Source organism: Poecilia reticulata, chromosome 3 (genome assembly GCF_904066995.2).
Source record: "Poecilia reticulata chromosome 3, P_reticulata-male-v2, whole genome shotgun sequence".
NCBI lineage: Eukaryota > Metazoa > Chordata > Actinopteri > Cyprinodontiformes > Poeciliidae > Poecilia > Poecilia reticulata.
In genome coordinates, this window is record NC_088832.1 from 9620750 (window position 1) to 9643856 (window position 23107).

A 23107-nucleotide genomic window follows, 5' to 3' on the forward strand; every position below is an offset into this window, starting at 1 on the left:
ATTTGAAACTTTGACTCAGAAGAGAGTCTGTATAATGTTGAGCAAAATATATTTGCTCAGCATTTAAAATGTATATATGTAAAACATACATTTTGCATTTAAGTTAAAAAGACTTGTCTGTAAATATGTTGTGGTCAAAACTCCTCAAGGGATCTAGTTTTAGCTTCACCGGGTTCACATTTACTAAAGGAAAGCTAATAGGAATTTATTTATTTGCATCTGTTGATGTATTTCTAATATTGTACAATAAAAGCCTAAGTGACAGAATTCATTACAGCCCTAATCGTCAGAGAAAGGTGATTAGGTTTGGGCTTACTTGACTGGACAAAGCTTCTTTGTTTCTTATGTTCGTCTGAATCTATAAGCTCAGCTGCACACATGGAGCTGGTCACTTGCAGGGAAGGAGACGTCACAAGATGCTGATCAGCCAATCAGAAGTGGAGTTCATGAAATGTGTCGCAACATTCCACCAGTGTGCCAGGATCATGAAGGTATTCATAACTTGGAGATTCAGGACACAGTCAGGGTGGGATAAATGTTTTTATTTTAACTAATTTAAAAGTTCAGTAACAGAGATCTTGCTGTGTCCTCAAGGAGGGAACAATTAAAGTAAGACAAAGAAAAAAACACGTTTGTTCAGCCTGGTGCTTACTAGAAACTTGCTGCTTAAAGCCGCTAGCAGATACCTTACAGCTTTTAATAGGCAACATTTATATATTTAACTGCTGGTTATGAATTAGGCTATGTCCTTCATGGCTCACAGTTTAAAAGGTTTAGATCTGGAAATAAAGTCTTAATCTCAGTCGTATTCCAGCTGAAAGTCAGAAAACCAGCTGATTATCTACTTGTCTGCATTTAATGCATTCAAACTCTAAAGGAACACATTTCCCAACAAACAGGAAATTACTGTGCATGACTAATTTATTGAGATAAATATCATCAGAAAGGGTTGGTAATAATTTATCACGGCAGCTATGAATAGATTTTACACGTGAGACAGCCATGTTTCATTTGGAGGCCTGGGTGATGAGAGATCCCCGAGCGTTGAACTCAGAAATACCAACTGCCTAAAACACATGGAAAACACACTAAGCTTCACGTTTCTTCAAATTAGTTTTTGAAAATGTAAAGTTACCGTTAGGAAGACACATAATTATGCCCGTCTTTCTACATCCACTATTTATTCACTTTAGTGAACACAACGTACGGTGGTAAGTAAATGAAGATTTCAAACACAGGACGGGTACAAAGAAGCCTGTGAGCCTTTCACAAAAGAAGATTTCAGTTCAGTTTCGCGGATCTTCCTTTCCTGAGATGACAGCCCTCGAATTTGCTGCCGTGTCGTGGATGTTTGGGTTTGCAGCAGATTAATTGAAGGGATTTTGAGGTGCCGACTCCAGCACCTGCAAATCCAAGCTTGTGAGTGCCAAATCTCTCAGTTCAGCCTACAAACGCATTCATAATGTAATGTATAGCACCAAAACACAGAGGAAAAAGATCAATATAATCTCATTACTCTTAAAAAAAAAGGGGAAAGAAAACAGCTCTCGCTGCTTTCTGCGGCCTTTGTGTGTACGCGGCGAGAGCCGTATTGGTTTTCCCCTCTCGCTTTGAGCCTGATGAACATAAGCCATTACTACCGAGAAGTATCTGCATACAAGTGAGAATTCCTTTTTATTTATTATCTAACATGACTTTAATTTCAGCTTCTCTTTCATAATTAGGTTTAAAACACTCCAAAACACGACTGATTAAAGGGAAACTACAATAACATGGAAATGTGAATAAATCAGTTGTGAATTCACACAGAGATAAAAGATTTCCATATGAATAGTTTAATGAATAAATTATGATCGTGTTGGGTTTTTAATTAATGCTCTGATAATAATCCAGTGATCATTAGTCCCTTTGCAGACATGCTGAGAATGTATTTACAGGCACAACGATGCACTTTTAATTTAAGATGAACCAACTTTTGTAATAACGACAGATCATTGCCGGTCACTTGCTTTAAGAGCGGTCGTGTGAACATTTTTTTTTCTTCCTCTCTTTTTCTCCACAGAGTGTGCTGCCAACTCGCTGCAGGGTTCTCCTGCAGTCCTGTGGGTGCTGTAGCGAACATGATGCGTAACAGGTGTAAGGCGGTGAAGAGGGCAGACGTCCGCAGCTGCTTGAGCACCGACCACGTCTTTGCCCATCTGCACCCCGGCGTCCAGCAAAGCCCCGGAAGAGCCTGGCTGAAGGGTGTGTGTGTGTGTGTGTGTGTGTGTGTGTGTGTGTGTGTGTGTGTGTGTGTGTGTGTGTGTGTGTGTTTATGTATAAATCCCGCTCACCGCGGCCAAGTGTCACCACCTCTCTGCAGAGCATCCCGCCCCCGTCCCACCGCCTCCTCCTACTTATCATTAATACTCCGCGTGGAGTCCAAGATCCCGGACACATGTGGACTGGACCATGTGTCCATTTAAGCCTGAAAGCAGAGAGAATCCCTGCAGAGATGCAGTAGAGACCAGAAGTTTACATACTACAAATAAAAATATGCATAACACTTTTCTGTTGTCACTGTTTGAAGTTAAATCAGATCAAACTTCTCCTCATTACCAAAATGATTTCTGTTGTTTGGTGTCACAATAAACTCTTGTCAATGTTCAAATTTCATCTAGAACTTTATAACTGCAGCAGGTAACTTTTGTTTTTTTATATAAATGTTTTTTGTTTTTTTTTTTACATATTTTTTACAACTTACTGTTCCAGGAAAACCAGTTATCCAATGCCATGGATAGCCATGCTAACCGGCTTCACCATTTATGACTGGCTACATGGTGGACCAGCTGAAGAGTAGCAGAGAGAAAGAAGGAGAATGTTAACACGCGTGAAGATTATTTACAGCGTTAAGATCCTCCTCCTGGCTCTGATTGGTTGTTTCTGACCGGGAGCAGGAGAAGGGCAGAGTAGTTACATTTTTTCAAAGATTGTTTCATACTATACTGTAACAACATGGTGTCAGTTTCAACAAATATGTAAGAAACATTTTTTACATAAAATCTACACACTGCTGCTTTAAGGTCAATTAGCCTGATGATTTTAGAAGATCTAAAATCTAGACTAAAATGTAGCAACGATGAAGCCTTTGCAGCTCCTGCTCCTTTTCTGGGAGAACAACTTGTCTTCCCATGTAACAACAATATACGGCAACGAAGAAAAGGTGAAGCACAGGATCACTAGCAGATTGGGATGATGAGCAATAGAAGGGAACTGACAAGGAGTGAAGAAAACAGACTAACGTATAACTCCTTGGGATGCAATCAGTGAAATGGAAACAGGTGAGTATTGTTTCCAAATCTCAAATGCAAAAGAAGAGATTTTTTTTTCCATTAGATTCACATATAATTAAAATATCTAAAAGTACGATGGACCCCCGATTATTTGTGGTTCAGAATTTGTGGATTCACCCATTATTCTGTAGAATGCAACTTAAAATTATTCTAGGAAAATGTTCCTAATTATGTATTGTTTTATACAGCACATGTAAAATATTCAAAAGAAAATTCAGCTTGGGAAGCTGAGCTATATTGGTGTAATGCTATTTGACACACTATGGGCTGGTGTTAGCAAAGCAGCCAATCAATGAGTGCGATTTGCATTCCTTGGTGCTGATTGGCTGTACCACCAACAGCAGAAATAAGGAAGACTATAGATGTTAGCTTCTGCAGTAGAGCTAAAACGGTTTCCACTGTGTGTATTAATTCATGTTAAGGTACATTTGGTGTGTGAACTATTAAAATGGGCAGCTAAATAACAAATAATAGCGGTTTCTACATTTCACATGCAGTGGTGGACCCTTACCAGAAGTCCACAGTATGGCATTTTGTGATTTATTGATGATGCATAATTTTACATAAAAATAAAAAAATCCTTGTTTGTATTTTAACATTTTATCCACGTACATAGTTCCTGTTTAAATTCGGCCGTAACTTTGCTCGCACAACCACAAAGACCACCAGCAGATCTGAGAGGACTTTTTGCAGAATCAATTTGTAAATGAACACGTAAGCATAGATTAGTCCAATATTGACCACGACGAAGACAGCGTTCCAAGCTCTGCTGTGAAATACAGCACAGTTCATTACATGCCCACCGGGTGCACTGCATTTTGATGGATTGCCCCGCAACTCCTCACTTGGTCTCCGCTGCACTCTGGATAAGGTAATTGCTGTTAGTCTAAGTGCTCGGTCCCAAGACTTAAAACCTTTCCTCCTTGCACTCTGTGTACCCAAGTGAGGAAGAAGAGATAAAAAAAAAAAAAAGAATTTAAATGAGGATAAAGAATGTTGTGGTGTTGGGCTTGTAGGTCTGTGCATTAACTAAAAGGCAGAATGAAACTACCTTTTGCGTGCTGATGTATCAAACATAAACCTGAGGTCATTTGTACCAATAAAGCCTCCAGTCGCTTGCACTCTTCTTGCATGTAGATGAACCAATATATAAAGTGAGCACTCTGTTTTGCAGGTTACATTCTCATTTTTCTTTAACACTGAAAACTGAGGGTTTAGTTTACCAACTCTCTCTCTTTCTCTCAAGTGGAAATGGTAAAAAAAAAAAAGAGAGGGATGTTAGAAAGGGCAAAGATAGAACAAAGAGAATGAAAGGAGAAGCAGGGAAAAGTAATCACCTAAGAAATGAAACACAGGGAGACTCCAGGTTTCCAATTAGTGTGAGATGAAATGAAATGAGGAATGTATTGAAAGGACTGTCCGGAATTAAGTTTCACTAAAGGGGGGAATGCCAGATTAGAGGGAGATGAGCCGAGAAGCGCCGCTTTGGCCTTTCCTTCCACACAGCTCATTTCTACTGGCTGCAGGAGGTTGGCAGGGAGAGGAGAGACGGTAGGAGGGAATGGGAGGCGGAGGCCTAGAGTCAGGAAAGCTGCTGCAGCACTTCCACTGGAACACTGACCTCAATACCGACTGTATTATTGGCTCTGACTTGTTCTCAGCTTGTAAGCTTAAAGAAAATAAACTTTCAGAGAAGTAATTTTAGTTGTTTTTTTCCCAATCAGAGGAGTTTAGTTTTGATTTTAGTACTTAGCAACATCACTGTAGTCACGCTCACTGTCACTTCATGAATGTGAGTTTTGGACTTCTTTGGCTTCATCTGCTTCACTCCTAACTTGGTCTGGTTGCAAAATAAAGCAAAAAAAAAAAAAAAGGGAAGAAAAGAAAAGAAAAACCGCAGCCAGTGCATTTTATTGTGTGGGACTCGTTATTTTAATAAAACAATTGAGAAAAATAATTTTTTACCATGTATAATTTTGATGATGCACTGATCAATAGCATCAACGGCATAATTGATTTCTGGTTTTTAATTGTTTATTTGATCTTTCCACAGTGGTGTGATCATCAAGCAATCAAGTTCAAAAGTCAAAATTATACTACAAGTTTGAATATAGTTATACATAAATTCACAAAAGTTTCTAATGTCATTCAACTTGTCAAAATTCCTGTTGGTAATCCTGACTGGACAATCTAAACGTCATAATGAAAGGAAAGTCACAGGAAGTGAGTGAAGATCTAAGAACAGTAATTGTGGGTGGGAAGGCCGTTTGGTACCATTTCTAAAGTACAAGTTTTTCAAATGTGTCACCGCTTTGCAAAAGGTTTGGAGGAACACCCAGACTGACTGTCCCTCCAAGATCAAAGTCAAATGGTTTGAATGTTTAGGAACAACCCAGAAACCACAGAGAGTTTCAAGCCTGTCATGAAACGAAAATCACTTGAACACGAGTGTTGCTGTTCACTGCAAAGCCAGCTTAACGTCCACTGGGAGGTTTCTGATCGACAAATACAAAATGTAATCCTTCAAGGTTCAAAAACGTTTTATGATCCAATGATGAGACACAGACTGGGCTCGTCACCGCAGGATTTGTTGTGGAGGCGCCATCTGTACCGTTGGCTCATTTGCACTAAAGGACATTTGATACATTCTTAAACGTAGACCAGTGACATGCGGTCAGGGGAAGCAACCTCTCGCTAACTGCCATTTGATGGGAGCATGTTCCTCCTGTCTGTGTGTCACCAATAAAATGGTTAAAAAACATTTTATATCCATCCATCCATTTTCTTCCGCTTCATCTGGGGTCTGGTCGCGGGGGCAACAGCTTCAGATATTCCATATTTAACTTGTGTATATAACGTACAGTGTTTTTTGACACCAACTGTGTGTGAAACATGTTTCGTGTGCTGAGGAACGATCATAAATGGCAGAGGACAGATTCGAGGTGAGGCAGGCAGTTTTCTTGCCTCGTGGCAGGGGGCGCTCATGATCCCAGACATTGTGACTCCACAACTGCAGAATAAGAGACAGCAAGCAAGGCTAAAGTAAATAACTGAAGTGCAGCGATAGATTTGTTTTCTCCTCTCTTCTGGCGCCAACATGGCTGACTGCATTTCTACACGTTAAGTTTTCTAAAGTGGATTTTCAATCAAAGCAGGAAATAATAAGTAAAAGAAGACCTACAGCACATCTGAAAGGTTTGGTTCAAACTATGAGACAAAAGAATACCCGCTCGTTTCAAACGTAAAGAAAAGACAGGATTTGTGGATGTCCTGCTAGAAACTGCCTTTTCTACTTTTCTTCCTTCTTTTCTCAACTTGTGACACTGTGTGAACTCAGGTGGGATTTTGTGACATAAACCAAACATGAGCGGTCGACCACTCATATTCAAAACCAGGTCGCACTAAAACTGTTTGGAATCTCGAGGATAGACTTGGCTTCAGAACGAATACTTTTGTGCAGAATGAGCACGGATTTCATTTATGAGTAAAGGTAAGATGGCAATAACATTGTATTGTTTAGTTTTTTAATGAAATGTACGTTTTGTGGGCTACAGTTTGTATGTGTGAAGAATGCAGAAAAGAAGCATAACCTACGAACTGCTGTGTTAGCTAAGCTAATTGCAGCGGTAGCTAATTTACCACAGCAATCACTTCTTAATAATCGAAAAGTAAACACTAAGTCTAAAACACGACTGACTGAATGTTCTGTTCTTTGTGTGAGAAATTTTGTGTTTTTTGGTGTTGAATCCTGAAACATAAAGTGGTGTTGTTGTTAATTGCTATGGTAACGAGTCTTTGACCGATACAGAGAGGGAGAAAGAAGTGGCTGTGAGTGGTACTTCAACGGTTTTTCTCTTTGTTGTCAAGTATAGAACTAAGGCCCCGATTTCGGGGGAAAACGGAAGAGTTTTGTTGCGTTTGTAGTGCGCATTTACACAAAACCACCGAATGTTTTCTCTAACAACGGCACAGATTGAAAACGGGTTCCAGAGTGCGATATTTCTGAAACGTAACGTTTTCCGTTGTCGTGTAAACCTAGAAAACGGATCTTTTCTTCCAGAGAATCCCCAGCTCATGCATAGTATGACGCAAAACATAGCTGCTTCCTACAATCCTCAGAAGAAGAAGAAACTACTCACAATGCTGGTGTTACTGTTTCCCCATCAGATTCGGTTCCCTCACCGTCTCTTCACCGCTCCGCACCGCCCAGTTGGCAAAATACAGGCTGCTTGCTCAGCGCTCTTATCTAGAGAACTACGGACCAGGACCAGCCCGGCTCCAGACGAGTTTAACAGGAGGGGCATCGACTTATTTTGGGGGGCAAAATGAATCTACGTAGCTGAACATAGACAACAACACCTGCAGCCTACAGGCTACTTGTTAACAAGCTTAACGTGCTGAATTGATATTAGCTAGTCATCTTTTAGCTATCATCACCTGCATCCAACAGCTTTACTCAACTCAGTCGGTTAGTTCGGGGAAAAAACTGTGCAGTTATTTACGTTTTTCTGTTTTGCTGCCATGATTCTAACACAGATGCGCAGCAGCAGCAGCAGGTCTCCCGCTGCCTCACAGGTGTAAACCCAGCGGGAGCGTCTCAGCGTTCATGTTGCGTTTGAAGGCGGCTCGGAAAAACAGGTTACGACTTGTTAGCGACGGATAAAACTGTTTTAACTGCTGAAAAAGGTAACAGAGGACACGGATATGGGACGTGCGGGAACTCCTATTTTATCAAATTGATATAGGAATAACAGACTGTTGGCCATTCCAAGGTAAAAACAATAAACAGCTTCCAGTCCGGGGCCGCTACAGACACCGTGAAAGCTCAAACAAGATTTTTCGGCAAAGTTATCCCACTTTTTCCAACTGCATGCGCCCTAATCAGACGCACACAATGCGTGTTCTCTCACGGAAATCCACATGCCTTCAAGTACAACTTTTTTTTAAACACATGCCCACTTTCAAAGTTTCAAAGAACCTAGCACCAACTAGGCGCAGCGAGAGCATTACACGTTTTCGATGTGCACCGTTACTGTGTAAACACAGATCGTAATCAGAACGTTATCGTGTAAACGATCCAACAAAAACGGAACAAAAGTGCCGTTTTTGTTGGATCGTTGTCGTGTAAACGCCCCCTAAGCTAGAAAATTTCAGAATTTAAACGGGGCCTGCCAAAGTGTGCTCGTTGGTTGGAACCCAACATTCTGATGCTAAAAATGTGCATCAATGCTAAAGTAAGCTACAATGTAATCAATTAGCATGTGGAGAGTCACAAGCATGTTGAGTAACATGGACTCACTCCATTCAGTATTTTAAATTAGTGCTAAAGCTAAAATTTGCCAAAATGCTAATGTTAGCCTAAATGCTGCCAGTAACATGTGGACTATAACTAGCATGTTGTCTTACATCGACTTCCTCCATTCAGTGTGCAAAAAATGACTAGTAAATTAAATTAGCTAAAAAAAGTATTTTACCAAAAAACGCCCTCATCTCTTAGCAACAGCTAACAACAAATATTATGGTTCAAAAAACACAAGATTTGTTCTGCTCTTTTGAAATACTACTTATTTTACATTACTTAAGAATTGTGCATTTGGTGAATTGGGCAGAAAAGAGAATTATTTTTTTTTCGTGGTGGTAAATATAAAACACATTCAACACAAAAGTAAAAGTCTGATTTATACTTCGTGGTAGTTCATTAGCAGAAAAAAAATGCTCATCTCTTAACACCAAATTAAAACAAGCAATATTGTTTATAAAACGAGCTCTTTTGAAATACTGTTGATCTGCTTAGACACAAGAAATTTACAGTTGGTAAATTTTGCAAAAGTAAAAATCAGATGTTTGGCCAGAAAAGTGAAAATGTTGCATTTTTCGTCATTGATGGTAAATGTAAAACAGACATTGAACACAAAAGTAGAAATCTGATTTATACTTCGTGGCAGTTCGTTGGCAGAAAAAAAACCGCTCATCACTTAACACCAAATTAATAATAATAATTATAAGTAATATTATTGTTTTTGAAACATAAGCTCTATTGAAATACTGCTTATTTCAAAAGCAGTATTTACCTGTCACCCGTCACTGTGGCGGGTTGACAATTTAAACAGAAAAAAAAAAAAGCTGTATTTAGTTTTAACTTCTGTCCAGGGGAAGGCTGACCGTCTGGACTACAAACTGATGCATTTACTGTACATATCTGGCGGCCATACTGTGTCATAATTTAACAGAAAAAGTATATTAAATATAATTTTTATGATCGCGGCAGCCAATTGAGCTTATCCAATGAAATCACTCGATTCTCCTTGGCCCGCCCCTCCCTTCTAAGGTTATAAATAGAGCCATTTCAGCAAACGGTCCGGAGTCCGAGAAAAGTGAGAGGATACAAGATGTGGCGGGTCAGAAAAACTACGATAAAAGCGCATAAGCCCATTCAGAAAAATATGTCAAACTAACAGATATGTTGATTACCACAGAAACTTTGACCGCTGGAACAGATTTAGTAACGGAGAAGGAGGGAGAATTAGAGTTTCAGGGGCTTTATTATCGTCGGAAGAGGATGATTATGAGAAAGACCAGGGACAGATTAAGGAAGATTTAAGATTAGCTGCTGCTGCCTGGTAAAAAGAAATGAAAATGTTCAGAAAGAAAAAAGTTTCACGCAGAGACCGCAGGACAGGTGTGTGTGTGTGTGTGTGTGTGCGTGCGTGTGTGTGTGTGTGTGTGTGTGTGTGTGTGTGTGTGTGTGTGTGAGTCCGAGATGGGGAAATCAACACTAAGCTCCAGGTAGTCAGAAAAACTCTGGAATAAAACAGGAATAATTGCGGCCCGTGGAATTAATAATGAACACGTTCTGAGTTAAGTAATAATTATTGAATTTCAATAGAAAACGTAATAAGTAAGGGAAAACAAATAAAACAGAAAACAGCTATTGATACCATTTTAACACTGCATGAAAAGTGGGATTTACGACAGCTATTGACACCTAGTTCTACCATGCGCATGGAGATTGAGGGCTATCGGCCAAGAATGGTCAAAAACGCTGTGTGTCCGTGTTCCCCTAACACCCCCCGCCCCTTGGGCCTAGGAGAGGTTTTCATATTTAAATGAAGTTGCAGGGAACCATGCAAATGCTAATCAACTGTTGAGCACTGGCCTTTCACTCTCATTCCTGTTGTAGCTAACCCTTTTTACCTTCTGTTCACCTGTTTACTTGTTCCAGGACCTGGACAAAACCCCTCCGTGTTATTAATTGAGAAATAATGAGATTTAAGTATAAAACAGGCATTAATGCTGAAAATTAGTTACGTTTTCTATCTTATCCATTAAAATATATTTTACATGTGTGTTAGGAGCACTGAAAAACTTAGTTTTGGTTGAATTGATTATATTAAAGCAGAATATGTATGATTACATACAATAGACTTTTGTTAAACGTGATCTTAGTTTGACATTCCTCCGATTTGAAGATTTATCATTGCACAACTTAATCAATAATAATAATAAAAAAACATGTTCCAGAGTGGTTCATTGTACAGAAAATATTTTTGTGAATAATATTCAAACTAAATGTTAATGTTCACTGATTGCTTTAAAAACCCAGAGTCATGATTTACTCTCGAGTTTAAATTGAAGAACAAATTGGTTGAAAGTTTGTGATACCTTCCGATAGAGTACAAACATTTGTATTCTTTTTTTTTTAAAGTTTTGTTAGTTAAGCACTAAATATAACTCACAGATGATGAATCATTATATTCTGTATAAACTAAAAAGGAGACCGCTCAAAGTAGAATTGAGTAAATAAACATCTACACATTTAAAAACATGTCAGCAATTAATTATAATAAAAATAAAATATACTGTCATGTAACTTTTGAAAAAATAACTTTTTAGAATGCATTTTCTTTTCTGTCAACTTTCATTTAACACTCCAGTCCAGTTGGTGGCAGTAATGCGCTTTCATAGTTGGTCAAGCAGCCGCCATTAAACTCCAGAGGAAGATTTGCACTGGTCCTAACGAGTGCTACTGCTAAACATGAACGAAAATGCCCGTGGGTTGTGTGAAATGGTGGAAAAAGTACTATTTCACGGAGTTACTTTTTCAGTATTGTTTTGATATTAAGCAATGTTCCGGCGGAAAACAACAGATGACACCGTGGCGGTCCAACAAGGCCGAACTCACGGTAAGAAAGCTTTTATGAATAGCGAGCACGTGCAGAGAGGCGAGTTGCTTTGTTTCTTACAGAAAGCGGTCTGTCGTTTTCATAATTCCAAAACAAGTGTAGGGTGAGATTTCATATTGTAATTTTTTTTATTACATGTGATGTTCTGAACTCTTAAAAATACTCGCATCTTTTTATTTTTTTCAGACCTGAAAAATGGCCAAGCCTTAACAGCCAAGCCTCAGACCACGTCCACCAGGACGAAGAGAAATTCAGTAAGTTATGATTTCACATTTAGTGAATAGTGAACACTCGCATATTTGTAAGGAAAACTGATCTTCCGGTCATTTTATTTATTTTGTTATAATGCAGTACAGCAAGGCAGAGTGTGGTAAGCAGTAGAGATCGACTACATGGCGGACGGAGGACGGATATCAGGATGAAGCCATGAAGCCGGTATGCATTATGTACAGTCACTGCGTTGATTCCTGATTGTACAATAGCTGGTTGAGAATAATTTTAATTTATTTACTTATGTATTTTTGAGAAAACGATATATTTTTTACAATATTTTTTTAATTTTACATTTATTTCCACAGATACTCCACAGAATGGGAGTCACGTTTGTGTTAATCAGACTCTTCAGGAACGTTCTGATGCCCATGATGAGGACAGTATCTACTATTTTAGAATGTTGATATTTTATGCTTCAATATTATGTACATAATGTAATTATACTATGTATTGACAATGCACAAAAATGTTTTCCAGCTGCATCAATGACCTACTGCCAGTCATCCAGATGTTGGTCAAGAAAGAAGCAGGTAAGATTTATTACTAATCTAGAGAGGTCACAATTCCTTGAATGATTAAAGTACTGTGATGTATTAAAATCCATCAAAGCAAATTATCTGCCTCAGAGTTTGTTGAATTATGTTTTACTATTTATTACCAACTGCTTTTAATTTTTTCTTCCATTTGTTTCCAAGTGTTTTCTCTTTTTCATTAAAGTTTTTATTTTTTGTAAGAATGTATTAATGTAATGTGTTTTGTTTTTTTGTTTTAATGTCTTATGTGTGCATACTAAGCTGGAAGTTGCCAAACAATTTCACTGTAGTTTCATAATGACTAAAAGATGCCTGTAGCTCATAATGATAGTCTGTTCTGTATTAACAGCTGATGGAGAAAGGCAGAGAGTACTGGCAGCAGAGGAGGTGCAATTCTGGGAGGATGGCAGCTATGAGGGGGTGTCAGGATGGACTGTGGTGAGGTTGAGACCCCAAGTTGCCCCAATCAGGAGCTCTGTGACATTAGGACTACACTACAGGAAGAGACGTCAGGTCTCCACTACAGGAGAAACGTCAGGTCTACGCTACAGGAGAGACGTTGGGCCTGTCCTGAACGCAACATAATGTTGGATCATGTTTGGGAAAAAAAAAAAAAAAACTATCAGATGGTCCAGAATGTCATGATGGTATTTACACTACGAACCCACATGCAGAACACAACTCAGGCAGCAAAGATCGGTTAAGTGATTTATTAACAAATATAAGCTTTTCAGGTATCGTCTCAAAAACAACGAAGTGGACAGCGAGAAACAGGTAAGCCAGGACGTCTGGAAACAACAACAACAGATCAGGAGGTGAGTTCAGGGACTGTGGGAAATTTCCAGTGCTCTACAGTACTATGCTTACTCGGGGAGGAGAACAACAACGGTGCGGCTAGGAGTGAGGCGCTGGAGATGGAGATAGTGCTGCGGTGGAGGGCGGACAGATATTAGGATCCTGACGTCGTCACGGATAGAGCGGGCGGACTGCCAGCTAGGATCTTCTGACTCAGAGGAGTCTCTTTGGTTCCACGGAGGAAAGGTGAGTGGTGGTCTTGGGCACCAATGGGTGATGTTTCCACGGCGTCACAAGGAAACTCGGGACTACAGCCAGACTAGTAGTTGCAGGAGCAGCTGAAAGAATCCAAACGACAAACGTCGTTAGTTCAGTTTCAACGGAGAGGTAAACTAGATCACTGGGGGGCTCAGGGTTACCATAACTGGCTAACTCTCAAGCGTTGGTATGCTGGCAGTCGCTGTCTTTTGAAGTCCTGCTGACGAGTAGATTAGGAACCGGTGTGACAGTGACATCAGCACTCCAATCCTCCTATCCTAGCCTCCATGGTGCCATCTAGTGGTGATGGCAAAAAACAACCCCAAATACCCCCAGATCCCAACACAGAAATGGACAAGCATTTATGTCTCATTTTGTATGCAAACAGTAAAAAAAGTAAAATGACATAAAAAATAAAACTTCTGTGCCTCTTTTATGTTCCTCATATATGAAGATGTTGCATATAAGCAATACCAAATGAATATATTTTAATACATAACATAATTTTTTTTAAAATACAGTATTAAAAATATTAATGATTGGGGCGGGGTTTATTTATAAAGACATAAGTGCTATCCAATGGGCACACATCAACCAACCAATCACATGTCAATGATAAAGTGTGATGTCATTGTTTTTCATCCAATGACTGAGAATCCACGTGGGTTTGCTGAAGCGCCTTTGCATATGCTAGCTAGGCTATTTGTATGCTAAGTAGAGTCGTTAACACCTCCCGCCCGCGCGCACCTCCTGGGATTCCGCAATCGATAGATTTCGACTCCCGTGAGTCGTGACAGTGACAATGCAAATTGTCGATTGTTGTCGGTATCTGTCGCTCACGAGCTGCGTTCGCTTCAGAATACAGAGTCAAAAATCCCACTTTTCATGCAGTGTAAAACATTTTTATAAATGACTAGACACATCTTCAATAAATACTAAGTTGTAGCCAAAATGTGGAAGTCTCTGCTTAGGGCCTTATACTACTTAGCAAGAATTGTGCAATTTATGAATTGGGCAGAAAAGTGTTTAAAACGTTGAAATCTGATTTATACTTCGTGGCAGTTCGTTGGCAAAAAAACTCAACCAAAAACGGTCTTCTCTTAACACCAAATTAAGTAATATTGTTTATGAAACACATTGTTCATGAAACATAAACAATAATACTGTTGAAATACTACTTATTTAAAAAGCAGTATTTAGATACAAGAATCTTGCAGTTGGTAAATATTTCAACAGTAAAAATCTGATGTTTACTTCATGGCACTTGGCTACCAGAAAACGCACTCATCTCTTAGCAACAGCTAATAATGACAAATACTGTTATGGTTTAAAAAACATAAGTAGTATTTCAAAAGAGCAGAACAAATCTTATCTCATACTACTTAACAGGAATTTGGTAAATTTGGCAGTAAAGTGAATTTATTTTTTTGTCATTGGTGGTAAATATAAAACAGACATTCAACACAAAAGTAGAAATCTGATTTATACTTCGTGGTAGTTCGTTGCCCCCCCAACATATATAAATATTATTGTTTATAAAACAAACAATATTACTGTTGAAACACTACTTATTTCAAAAGCAGTATTTAAACACAAGAATTTTGTGTTTAAATAGTTGGTAAATATTTCAAAAGTAAAAATCGGATGTTTACTTCGTGGCACTTGGTTTCCAGAAAACGTGGTCATCTCTTAGCAACAGCTAACAACAACAAATACTGTTATTGTTTAAAAAACATAATTTTTCTGCTCTTTTGAAATACTCCTGATCTCATACTACTTAACAGGAGTTGTGCAATTGGTAAATTTGGCAGTAAAGTGAAAATGTTTTTTTTGTGATATAAAACGGACATTCAACACAAAAGTAGAAATCTGGTTTATACTTCGTTGCAATTCGTTGGCAGAAAAGAAAAAGGCTCATCTCTTAACACCAAATTAATAAGTAACATTATTGTTTATGACATATAAGCCCTTTTTAAATACAGCTTATTTCAAAAGCCGTATTTAGACAAGAATTTTGTAGTTGGTAAATACTTCAAAAGTAAAAATCAGATGTTTACTTTGTGGCACTTGGTTACCAGAAAACACGCTCATCTCTTAGCAACAGCTAACAACAACAAATACTGTTATTGTTTAAAAAAACCAGAATTCTTCTACTCTTTTGAAATACTACTTATCTCATACCGCTTAACAGGAGTTGTGCAATTGGTAAATTTGGCAGTAAAGTGAAAATGTTTTTTTGTTTTTTTGTCATTGGTGGTAAATATAAAACAGACATTCAAAACAAAAGTAGAAATCTGATTTATACTTAGTGGCGCGTGGTTACCAGAAAACACGCTCATCTCTTAGCAGCAGCCAGAGGGCACGGTATAGGGGGGAAAAGTTATTACAATTCCAAGGGCCCTTGACCGACAGGGGGTCCTCCCACAAAATTTTTTTATTTTTATAGAAGTAGAAAAAAACTGGGAGCCCTGTCAATTACAAAATTAATCATAAAGTGTTTTTAAAATAGTTTTGTCAATAAAAATTAAATGTTATCCCCTCCCAGACCAAAAATCACACATCTATATATTTAATAAATAGATATTTATCAATAAATATCTAGGTAGAATGATAGATATCTATTTATCTATCTAAAAACATATTAGATAGAGACATAGATATTATGTCGTGACTATGTTGTAACACGGTTGGATCTGTGGATCCATTTTCTTTGGTTGGATGAGCAAAATCCTGCCTAAGATCAGTAGCTGTTTGTAGCGTCCTGGTTGAAACAATGGTCTCTCAAACTGATGGTTCACGTTTCTTTATTCAACAGCCTTAGTGCATGAACACACCGTAAGAGCTACAAAATATACAAATAAAATACCATTAGTAACTCTTCGTAGTTCTAACCTTTTACCTTAACCTATGAATTCTTTACCTTATGTGCTATAATTATGTTTACATGTATTCATTTAACTAACATTCCTGTATTATAAAATAAAATGTATTTCAACTGTTCAACGGTTAACCAAATATTAACACCATCTATGGCAAAACATAAACATCACACCCAATACATGCAATCCACTCATCAACACACTCACCTTGTTCCCTCATCAACCAAGCACTAACTGATTGTCGAGACCTTAATTTGACTACTCCTTAATTATCTCCTTTTCACTGCGACCCCTGCGCTCTCTGCACAATGTCCAACCAGTTAATTGTCAGTTTCAGCAAGGTGGACAGTTTTACCAGAATTAAAAGAGGGATTAGAAAATCCATTCTGGTATCCAGTTCCTGAGTGTTCCTGTTTGGTACATCGTCTTGAAAACTATACCTACCTTTTTACAGAAGTTTCGGATAGTTGAAATTAGTCTCTGGCTGTCCTGGTCCTTTATCTCCTGGTGCTCCTCATTCTCCTGTTCAGCCAATCTTTCCCTTAGCCGAGCATTTTCAGACTTTAAAGTCATGTTTTGTTGGCTAAGGTACTCTATCTCTTTACAGTCTCTGTCGTACTGGAGAGATGCCCTAACTCCTCTGTAAGACTCTCCAGATCTTCGGATTGCTTCTCTATACACAGCTGTGCCTTTGTCAAGGTCATCCGAAGCTTGTGGAGTCTGTTTGAGACTCTGTTGGGCCATTTCCAGGTGTTACCGGCACCAGACCTAGGGGAATCTGATGCCAGTATCAAGTGGTGCACAGGCAGATGAATCCTGTGTACCAGATCTGTGGATCACAGAGGAAGCTAGTCGTTACAGTGTATCTCCGGCAAGGGCTCGTTTATTCTGATTACAAAAAAACAAATGAACAGATAAATAAAATTCAATTACAATACAATTCAAATTCAATAGACATCCAGAGTTACCACAAAGAAATAAAATAAAACAATATTCACAAATAAAATAACATAGCAAAAAAATGAAGAAAATCTAATCCTAAATTAACATTATCAAACTAAAAAAGACGCTCCTTCTAACACACAGTAAACACCAACGTCCATCAGTTGTAATGGTTCCTAAGCATTAACGTCGGGCTGTTATAACCGTTGCAGAGGTTATAAAAAAAAAAGATCAAGCCCACCACAAATAAGTACATCCTCAAGAGAAACAAAAACACCACAACATTACGAAATACAAACACAACATTGACCAATTATCATATACCCACAGAACATATCCATCTTGGCGCCTGCACGTTGGGGTTTACCCCGGTGAATGAGAGGGTAGCCTCCATCCGCCTACGGGTGGGGGGACGGGTTCTGACTGTTGTCTGTGCTTACGGGCCGAACAGCAGTTCAGATTACCCACCCTTCTTGGAGTCCTTAGAGGGGTTACTGGAGAGTACCCCTCCTGGTGACTCCCTAGTTCTACTGGGGGACTTCAACACCCATGTGGGCAATGACAGTGAGACCTGGAGGGGCGTGGTTGGGAGGAACGGCCCCCCGCCCCACCCCCGATCTGAACTCGAGTGGTGTTCTGTTGTTGGACTTCTGTGCTCGTCACGGGTTGTCCATCACAAACACCATGTTCAGGCATAAGGGTGTCCATATGTGCACTTGGCACCAGGACATTGAATCTGAGTGGACCATGTTCCGTGTCTCCATTGCCGAGGCGGCTTATCGGAGCTGCGGCCGCAAGGTTGTTGGTGCCTGTCGCGGTGGCAACCCTCGAACCCGTTGGTGGACACCTTCGGTGAGGAATGCTGTCAAGCTGAAGAAGGAGTCCTATTGGGCCTTTTCGGCCTATGGGATGTTGGAGCTGAAATACCATCTAAGGAGTTGTTTTTGCGAAAGGATTCTCGGCAGTTCGCTTGTTCAAACTGACCTAAATCCCTTCCCTCCATTTGCGTACAAAGTGCACAAACGGACTCGGAAGGAATGCGGTCTCGACGGATAGCATCAACAAATTGGTCTGTTTGGTAGTTCTGAGAAGGAGCAGATGAGGTCTTATGTCATTGTTTGGACTTGTACTAAAGGTCTCCCAACAAACGCTGAGAGTCTGTTGGCAGAAACAGCACCCTTTCTCCATTGGTTGAAACCTTCCAATGGACACTTGTGGAGACTTGAGAGTATAAAGACTGTTGAATTTGAGACTTGGGAGAGATTTTTTGGTATGGAAGACTTTACGTGTTGAACTGACTAAACTGATTCCGTGGGTGTAATAAATCTCCAGCTCGTCTATGGCCTAGCAGCAAGAACTGTGTATTATTTTCCTGACTTATATATTTGAGAGTAGCCACCCTTCAATTCCTCGATAGGGACTCCGGAAGCAGCTGATGGGTACCGGCGGGCGAAGCAGCATGCGGCTCGGGTGGTTGCTGAGGCAAAAACTCAGGCGTGGGAGGAGTTTGGAGAGGCCATGGAGAAAGACTTCCGTACGGCTTCGAGGCAATTCTGGTCCACCATCCGGCGTCTCAGGAGGGGAAAGCAGTGCAGCACCAACACTGCTTATAGTGGGGATGGTGTACTGCTGACCTCAACTCGGGATGTTGTGGGCCGGTGGGCGGAATACTTCGAAGACCTCCTCAATCCCACCAGCATTCCTTCTGTTGAGGCTGGGCCTGGAGACTCTGGGTTGGGCTCTACAATCTCTGGGGACGAGGTCGCCGAGGTGGTCAAAAAGCTCCTCGGTGGCAGGGCCCTCGGGGTGGATGAGATCTGCCCGGAGTTCCTTAAGGCTCTGGATGTTGTAGGGTTGTGTTGGCTCACGCGACTCTGCAATATCACATGGACATCGGTGGCAGTTCCCCTGTATTGGCAGACTGTGGTGGTGGTCCCCCTTTTTAAAAAGGGGGACCCGGAAGGTGTGCTCCAATTACAGGGGGTCACACTCTTAAGCCTCCCTGGTAAGGTCTATTCAGGGGTCTTGGAGAGGAGGATCCATCGTATAGTCGAACCTCGAATTCAGGAAGAGCAGTGTGGTTTTCGTCCTGGTTGTGGAACACTGGACCAGCTCTACACCCTCAGCAGAGTCCTGGGGGGTGCATGGGAGTTCGCCCAACGTGTGTTCGCCCAACGTGTGTTTTGTGGACTTGGAGAAGGCGTTTGACAGTGTCCCTAGCGGGGCCTTGTGGGGGTTCTTCGGGAGTATGGGGTACCGGGCCCTTTGATACGGGCTGTCAGGTCCCTGTATGAGTGATGTCAGAATCTGGTCCGCATTGCCGGCAGTATGTCGGGCTCGTTTCCGGTGAGAGTTGGACTCTGCCAAGGCTGCCCTTTGTCACCGATTCTGTTCATTACTTTCATGGACAGAATTTCTAGGCGCAGCCGAGGTGTTGATGGGAACCGTTTTGGTGGCCTTAGGATTGCATCTCTGCTTTTTGCAGATGATGTGGTCCTGTTGGCTTCATCAGATCGTGATCTGCAGCTCTCGCTGGAGTGGTTCGTGGCCGGGATAGGTGGCTCAGGCATCTGGTAAGGATGCCTCCTGGACACCTCTCTGGTGAGGTGTTCCAGGCACGTCCCACCGGGAACCACCAACCCCCTCTAAATTTAGGAAATCCACCACCAGGCAAAATCGAGTATTTCTTTGACATTGTAGTCCTCACATTACTTTGTGTTTTTACAAACAAGGGGGCAGCCAGGAACCTAGCCAAAGGGAGGAAGTTCTCCTGGACTGAAATAAATCCAGACTGAAGAAATTTATTGGCATGCTGCTATACATGGCAATCAACTGGAAATATTTTCTGTATTCATACACCAGTTGCCTTCATGTCCAAGGACCGGTTCTTGGCCATTTTGGCCAATGTTAGAATGAGTGACCCAGAGGAGGATCAGCAAAGTGATAAAACTAAAGGGCACAGAAACATATGACCCCCTCCACCGAGTCAGGCGGCTGATGGAGATGATTGGGATAAGGTGCAATTCCTTATACCACCCAAGGCAGCACCTTGCAGTAGACGAGAGGATGGTTCCGACCAAGGCCAGGCTCAGTATCAAACAATACATGAAAGCTAAGCCAACAAAGTGGGGCCTGAAATGTTTTGTATTGGCTGATAAAAATGGCTACACTGTGGACTTCCAGCTGTACAATGGAAAATCTAAAGTGTCATCTGGAAAGGGGCTGTCGTTCAATGTTGTGAGCACCTTAGTGAAAAAATTAGTACCTGGGCTCTGGCTACATTGTCTACACTGAACTTTTATACCAGCCCTGTCCTCTTCAAGCATCTGAGGCAGCAGGGATTTGGCACTTGCGGGACATACAGGCAGGGAAGAGTCCCCACCACCACTGAAAATGCCCTCACCAAAAAATCCCCACGGGGTAGCATCTGGTGGATCAGGGATGGGGAGCTTCTTTGTCAAATGGATGGACACCAGGGAGGTCTCGATGTGCTCCACCATCCACCCTGTGTACACTGGAGACTCTGTTCAGAGCTGGCAGAAGTCACCTGATGGGAAAGTTCAGAAGGTTGCTGTCCCACTGCTGTGACAGAGTACAATAAATACATGGGAGGGGTGGACACATCAGACCAAATGATTGGGACACATTCTATCCACCGTAAAACAAAAAGGTGGTCCACCACTGTGTTCCAGCATTTGGTTGACATTGCTGACAAACTCATTTGTTATTCACAAGGACCAGTGTGTCACAATGAGAAGGAAGCAAAAGACCCGACAAAGTTTCCAGGAGGAGCTGGCAGCACATCCCCTAGGTATTCCTCTTCATGATGAGCCACAAAAAAACCTGGGGAAAAACATCTACCAGTCCCATGCAGCAACAAGCAGGCAAAGTCAGAGAGAGCCAGCATGGGGAGACGGTGCTGCAAGCTTTGTCACAAAAACACAGCCTGGAGGTGTGAGGTCTGTGATGTGGGCTTGTGCCTTCAGCTGGACAGAAACTGCTTCTGGGAATACCACCAAGGCTCAGGAAAATAAGGAGAAATGTAGGGAGGGGGAAATTCCTTGTACATAGTTTGAATTGTTAGTCTGTTTCTTATTTGTAAAAATAAGAGAATAAAAAAAAAGTAAATGTTCTATAGTGTTGAAATTGTTAATTTGTATTGCAAAATCTGTTCATGTTCAAATGCAGTGTTTTATTTGCATAAAAACTCTAAAATCTCATTTCGCTTTTTGTTCTTGATTTCAAACAGTTTTGATAGTGATTTAGTGTCAAGTATAATGTAAAATAATGTTCTAAAAGTATTGAAAGTTCTAAATATTCTGGAAAAATTATTGCACCATTTTGCAAGTAGTCCTCTATTACACTGTTATATCTGGCAAATAAGGTTGCATCAGTTTTCAGTAGGGATGCTCCGATCAGATTTTTTGCTGCCGATTCCGATACCAATCATCCATGACACCAATCTCTGCCGATCACCGATCTTTGTCAATCACCTGGATTGACTTAATTTTTCGCTTTAGGTAGAAATGATGGTAAGTGATCTGGCAAAATAAAAAAAAAAATATCTGGCAATAAATTCACCTAAGTTAGACATAAACATGCAAAATACTTGCAGGCACAGGAGAGCAGCGATTCAGTCAAATGTACAACTGAAAAACCAGCAATCAGTAAAATATTTAACATTAAGGCTCTTAGTTACATAAACTATTAGTCAAATAAATCTGCCTATACCAAATAATGTCGAGTAGTAAAGGAGACATTCATTCAAAGTCAAATGCTGGTTGCATTAAAATAAACAATCCTGAGTTACTAAACCATAACTTCCTAGCATGGCTAGCTGATTAATTCTGGTTCCAAGGGCGTAGATCCCATCTCATTATTGGGGGGCTAAAGTACTCAAATTTACTTAAGTAAAAGTACAAATACACAGTCAAATGTACTCAAGTAAAAGTCAAAGTGACACATTAACATTTAACTTAAAAGTAAAAGTACTGACTTTTAAAAATACTTAAGTTTTAAAAGTAAAAGTACTTGAATACATAACCTAATCACTAATATCATTAAGTGTGCCGATCTATTTAATTTTAATACATCAGAAATGTTCAATTTTAATAAACAATGCCACAGATTAAACATGTTCTTATTGTGTTTATTCTCTGTAACAGTTTAGACTTAGATATGTGATTCTATGAATCATAATTTCAGGGATGGAAACATCTTGTCTCCTGTCCTAACATAGCAGGAACTTCATTAGTGACATTTATTTAGAAAGAAATCCAACTGAAAGGGGATGGAAAGAAGGTGTGGGGGGGAGGACATGCAACCAAGGAGCCATGTAGTAAAGTTGTAGTCAAGACCACCGAACCCGAGACCAAGACCATTGTGGCGCTACACGACACAATAAAATTAAGTTTACCTATCAAAATTGGTTCTCAGATTGATCTGAAAGATCCACATTTCCATAAAATACCTAGATATTAAATACTTAAGAGCTTAAATATATTTAACCAGTATCAATTAAAACTCATCTCATTCTGTTTTGCTTTCATCACTGCTACAATCCGCAGAGGTCTCCTGCTATCCCTAGAAAAATAACGCCCTGGGCGGTTGCCCATATTGCCCATGTCAGAAACCACAACTGAAACATAGCAATTAACGGTAAATATCGTTCAACTATGAACACTGTCCCAACAAGCAAGAAGTAACCAAGCAGAAGGAGCACCGTGACTGTTCTCACCCTCCCTCCCACTGCGGGAAAGTTACAGTGAAAAGTAACGTAAAATGTGGTTTAAAAAGTTTTTAAAGTTCCATAAACTATTAGTCAAATAAATCTGCCTATACCAAATAATGTCAAGTAGTTAAGGAGACATTCATTGAAAGTCAAATGCTGGTTGCATTAAAATAAACAATCC

The 23107-nt window shown here is 40.2% G+C and overlaps 2 long non-coding RNA genes across 5 annotated transcripts; one reads left to right on the forward strand and one right to left on the reverse strand.

Moving 5' to 3' along the window:
- Positions 1–5534: 5534 nt before the first annotated feature.
- LOC103462140 (uncharacterized) lies at positions 5535–12914 on the forward strand. Of its 3 annotated transcripts, none has more exons than XR_533277.3 (5): positions 5535–6822; positions 11702–11769; positions 11867–11950; positions 12094–12318; positions 12671–12914. It is a non-coding gene; the product is annotated as an uncharacterized LOC103462140 (long non-coding RNA). The 3 variants fall into 3 exon arrangements; XR_014086859.1 differs by having other exon boundaries at positions 5535–6527; positions 6670–6822; positions 11702–11950; XR_014086858.1 differs by having other exon boundaries at positions 11702–11950.
- A 102-nt stretch (positions 12915–13016) lies between these two features.
- Positions 13017–18331, reverse strand: LOC103462138 (uncharacterized). Of its 2 annotated transcripts, XR_001776432.2 has the most exons (3): positions 16698–18319; positions 13189–13671; positions 13017–13109 (listed from the first exon to the last, which is right to left on the reverse strand). It is a non-coding gene; the product is annotated as an uncharacterized LOC103462138 (long non-coding RNA). The 2 variants fall into 2 exon arrangements; XR_014086860.1 differs by having other exon boundaries at positions 13189–18331.
- Between the last annotated feature and the right edge of the window lie 4776 nt (positions 18332–23107).